General features: G+C 44.0%; 2 long non-coding RNA genes across 3 annotated transcripts; one reads left to right on the top strand and one right to left on the bottom strand.

Annotated features, from left to right (window-relative positions):
- Window positions 1–119: 119 nt before the first annotated feature.
- On the top strand, window positions 120–1689 carry LOC132960317 (uncharacterized). 2 transcript variants are annotated; one of them, XR_009667259.1, is made up of 3 exons: window positions 173–575; window positions 975–1372; window positions 1570–1689. It is a non-coding gene; the product is annotated as an uncharacterized LOC132960317 (long non-coding RNA). The 2 variants fall into 2 exon arrangements; XR_009667258.1 differs by having other exon boundaries at window positions 120–575; window positions 975–1689.
- On the bottom strand, window positions 1122–4249 carry LOC132960318 (uncharacterized). The gene is made up of 3 exons (XR_009667260.1): window positions 4187–4249; window positions 3693–3896; window positions 1122–1256 (listed from the first exon to the last, which is right to left on the bottom strand). It is a non-coding gene; the product is annotated as an uncharacterized LOC132960318 (long non-coding RNA).
- Window positions 4250–4694: the final 445 nt, after the last annotated feature.

Raw genomic sequence — 4694 nt, 5'->3', positions numbered from 1 at the left:
CTCCTCTCTCTCTTCTCTCTCTCTCTCTCTCCCTCTCTCTCTCTCTCCCTCTCTCTCTCTCTCTCTCTCTCTCCTCTCTCTCTTCTCTCTCTCTCTCTCTCCCTCTCTCTCTCTCTCCCTCTCTCTCTCTCTCCTCTCTCTCCTCTCTCTCTTCTCTCTCTCTCTCTCTCTCTCTCTCTCTCTCTCTCTCCTCTCTCTCTGTGTCTCCTCAGCAGGAACATTTGAAGTGAACGTGACTCAGAGCTTCTATCAGGCAGAGGAGAACCAGAACGTCACTCTGGAGTGGACCTTCACACCCCAAGATGACCCCTCACTTCACTCTCTTGATATCTTATGTTCTATGTACACTGATCACAAAGTCTGTGAGCTGTTTAAACTGATCGGAGGAGTCGAGGTCTCAGAGTCTCAGGATGAACAGTTTGCAGGACGAGTCCACTGGGACAAAGACGTCCTCAAAGAAGGACGACTCAGACTTCACGTGTCCTCGTTGAGGACTGAAGACTCGGGGCTATACGTGTGTAAATGGAGGTTAAAGTCTGATGTGGTCGATGGTAGAATCCGTCTTAATGTGACCGGTAAGTTGACTCAGTAGATCTCAGGAGTTTATTAAAAACCAGAGTCTGGATCAGGACGGACTCATCATTAAGAAGTTTTCATGAAATCCCAGTTGAGTTAAATTTCTGTTCAAATGTTGAGGTTGTGATGTCATTGTGAGATTGTAGAGATTTGATTTTATACATATTTCAAACGTCTTCCAAACACTTTTCACCTCAGCCCACATTTTTCACTCCTCACATCATTTTACCCTGAAATGTTTGAAAATCTCTCTCTGTCTCGACGCCCACAAACCAGTTCAGCAGACAACTCCTTCTTCCATGTTGTAGTTTGATGCAGATGTTCTCTCACATGTTTTCTTTTAAAGAGTCATTCTTCCTGTCATTTGCTTATACACTGTTTTTTATTTTCCTTCACAGCAGCTGCTCATGAGCCCCAAACTCAGAGACCAACAGTGAGACCAGGAGCAGAGAGTCCGGGAAGACCTGGTCTCTACATTGGACTGTTACTGGTCCTGACAGCATCAGCTGGACTGTCTGTCTGTGTCTTTAAAAAAATGTGTCAATAAATCTGCTGATGAGAGAGAAAACGTCTCTGCAGTCGTGTAGACTCTGAATTTGTCAGAGAAACAATCAACCATCCATTACCTGAACCACTTGATGGTTCTGGGTCAGATTGGTTGGAGCCAATTGGGCGAGAGTCTGGGTTACACCTGGACTGGACGTCATCACAGGTGTTGGAGCCAAAATGCTTGTTTTTATTGATAATTTGAAGAGTGTTCTAGCTTTCCCTCTGATAACTTTCTTGCTGTGAGGAAGTTCCGGCTTCGACTTTTATGAGTAAAGCTCCAAATCATTTCAAACGTTACTTCAACATGGTTCACAAAAGAGACCCATCAGGACTACAAGGACCCCTTTCAGTCTGAATGTGTTGTTCCTGAACCTTTGTTTAGAATATCATGATATTGAAATGTTTCTCATGTGGTTCATATGTTACATGTATTCATCACCACAGACGGATCTAATGTGGATTGAACTGAAGCTTCTGTTGTGTTCTGATGGATGTTGTTACAAATCTCTGACCTTCAATATCTTTATTTATAATGTTTAGAGTCTAAATAAATCCTCATGATCATCTGTGTCTCAGTCTTTTCATATCAAACACCTACGACTTATTAGAAAGAACAAAGTACGTAGTTGAAGATGTGATGAGATCTCTTTATACGCTGATGATCCCTGCTCTTTGTTGTCACATCAACAGCAGGTTAGCAGTGATGTATAAATGTACTAAACTAAACGAGACAATAGTGCAGTGGTGAGTCGTGCAAACACGCGGAGATCAACATGATAATAAAACATTTTTAATGATGTGACAGACGGGTTAATGTACATGAGGTGGAGTTTAACAGTATTTACATGAAAGGTTTGCATAGAGTCATACGTTTTAAATAATATCTACATTAACAGCATGTTTGGTTTCAGGGTTATTTGTAGTAGGGCACAGAGCTGCAGTGACGTGTTTCAGTCACTAGATGGAGCCACACTTCATGCTAATGTTGTCCTCACTTTCACCCCAGAAGGTCCTGAAGAGTTTCTATTCTCAACCACTACTCTCTACAAAATGTGCTTATTAAGTAACTTCTCATCAATGTACATGTGAAACAAAATAAACACAAACCTCGTGCCTCAAACAGCGGGGGGGGGCTTAAAGGGGACATATAATGAAAACTTCTTCAGTGTTTTTGAACATATATCTGGGTAACCTGAGAGTCTACTGACCCACAAAATGTGAAATGAACCCATCCAGTCCTTTGTTTGTGGTCTGCATAAGTCTTACAACACAGAGAGAAATGCTCTGTTTCTAATGTGCTCTCCTTGTGATGTCACAGTGGGATTCCGGTAAAAAAAAATACCCTCCCCTCCCCTGGTATCTCCACCCATGGCCTCCACCCCAAACTTTGAGCCTGAACCACAACGTCACGCTGGAGTGGACCTTCACACCCCAAGATGACCCCTCACTTCACTCTCTTGATATCTTATGTTCTATGTACACTGATCACAAAGTCTGTGAGCTGTTTGATCTGATCCGAGGAGTCGAGGTCTCAGAGTCTCAGGATGAACAGTTTGCAGGACGAGTCCACTGGGACAAAGACGTCCTCAAAGAAGGACGACTCAGACTTCACGTGTCCTCGTTGAGGACTGAAGACTCGGGGCTATACGTGTGTGAAGTGATGACACACGTTGGTATGGACGATGGTAGAATCCGTCTTGATGTGACCGGTAAGTTGACTCAGTAGATCTCAGGAGTTTATTAAAAACCAGAGTCTGGATCAGGACGGACTCATCATTAAGAAGTTTTCATGAAATCCCAGTTGAGTTAAATTTGATGTGACCGGTAAGTTGACTCAGTAGATCTCAGGAGGTTCAAGTCCGACCTGTGTCTCCTTTCTCACATACCATCCCTTACTTCTCTCCTGGTTTCACACTCTATCCACTATCCTGTCAAAATAAAAGCCAAACAACCCTAAATAAACAAACAGGTCTCTAGACTTTGGACATTATAGTACTGAAGGACTTTCTCATAGTTTGAAACAGTTCCCAAGAAACCTCAGGTTCACGTTTGGTTTCATGTTCAGACGTTTGAGATTTGACTGAATGTTGAGGGTGTTGTTTCAAATCTCTTTCAATATTAGTTCCTGCCTCCTCCTTTCTTCTTCTTCTTCTTTTATTTGAAGACATGACATAGTTCATATTATTATTTACACTGTTTTATGTTGTAGCTTCATGCAGATAGTTTCTGTTTGTACAGAGTTTAATGTTGTTTTTTTATTTTCCTTCACAGCAGCTGCTCATGAGCCCCAAACTCAGAGACCAACAGTGAGAGCAGGAGCAGAGAGTCGGGGAAGACCTGGTCTCTACGCTGGACTGGGACTGGGACTGTTACTGGTCCTGACAGCATCAGCTGGACTGTCTCTCTGTGTCTTTAAAAAATGTGTCTTTAATTCTGCTGATGAGAGAGAAAACGTCTCTGCAGAAACAATCAACCATCCATTACCTGAACCACTTGATGGTTCTGGGTCAGATTTGTTGGAGCCAAGTGGGCGAGAGGCGGGGTTAAACCCTGGACTGGACGGACACACACAGAGACAAACTTTCCCTCTCTCGTCCTTTAAACTTGGAGCACGTTCTGTCCTGGTTACCACGGCAACAAACTCAACCTGCCAAAGACCCTGATGGTGCACTCCTCCATCACCCAGGCCGTCCTCTCCTCCTCCATCAGTCTGCTACGCTGCAGCATGATTGGCTGCAAGTCTACCATCTTACCTGTACACCTCCAGGACCCTGAGGGCCTGCTGGTTAAGGGGGCCGACCCCTCTGAACCCCCCCCCCCCGGACATGGACTGTTTGAGACCAGTCCCCCAGAAACAGATTGTATGTGTTCCATTACCGCTCACTGGACTTCAGTATCTTCAGAGTAGATTTATTAAGACTGGTCGATTACCGGGCAGCTCTTTCAGCTCCGCCCCCCCGCCGTGTCAGAAGGAGAGATACCGCAGGTCCTTCCTTCCTGCTGCAGTCAGACGGTTTAACCCAGTAGATCACAAAACACAAAGCGGACCATTCAGCCCTACCACTTGTGCAATAATAATGTTATATTCTGTTATCTACCTCTTGTCAGGGACGGACTGGGACTACTAAACAGCCCTGGACTTTGACTCGGCCGGCCCACAACAATCGGTACGCGGAAAGTCATCATCGCCTGGCACGGGTGTCACAATACTTTAATCATGACTCATGACACTAAACCATCCAAATTACAGCAATAGCACTGATGTTGACCAGATGTTGTGTTAAGAGCATAGTATTCTAGTCTTATTTGCAGTCCCTCTACTCTCAGGTATTTTGTCTTCTTCTGAGGGTGGTAAGAAAAACAAACCTCTAGGCTGTGACTGTCTGAATTTAAGGTTGAGCTGGCGTGGGTGTCATCCTCTGCCCTCGGTCTAAGAGCTTCTAAAATTTCGATTTTATTTCATATACTTTTTTTCATTGTACTGAGCAACACAAACTGGGTATAGATAAAAATGTAGCAACACCTGAATAACATTTGCTAACATCAGCCAGCAAGTAACTCTCTTTCTC

Source organism: Labrus mixtus, unplaced genomic scaffold (genome assembly GCF_963584025.1).
Source record: "Labrus mixtus unplaced genomic scaffold, fLabMix1.1 SCAFFOLD_227, whole genome shotgun sequence".
NCBI lineage: Eukaryota > Metazoa > Chordata > Actinopteri > Labriformes > Labridae > Labrus > Labrus mixtus.
This window is presented reverse-complemented; position numbering and strand designations above follow the sequence as displayed.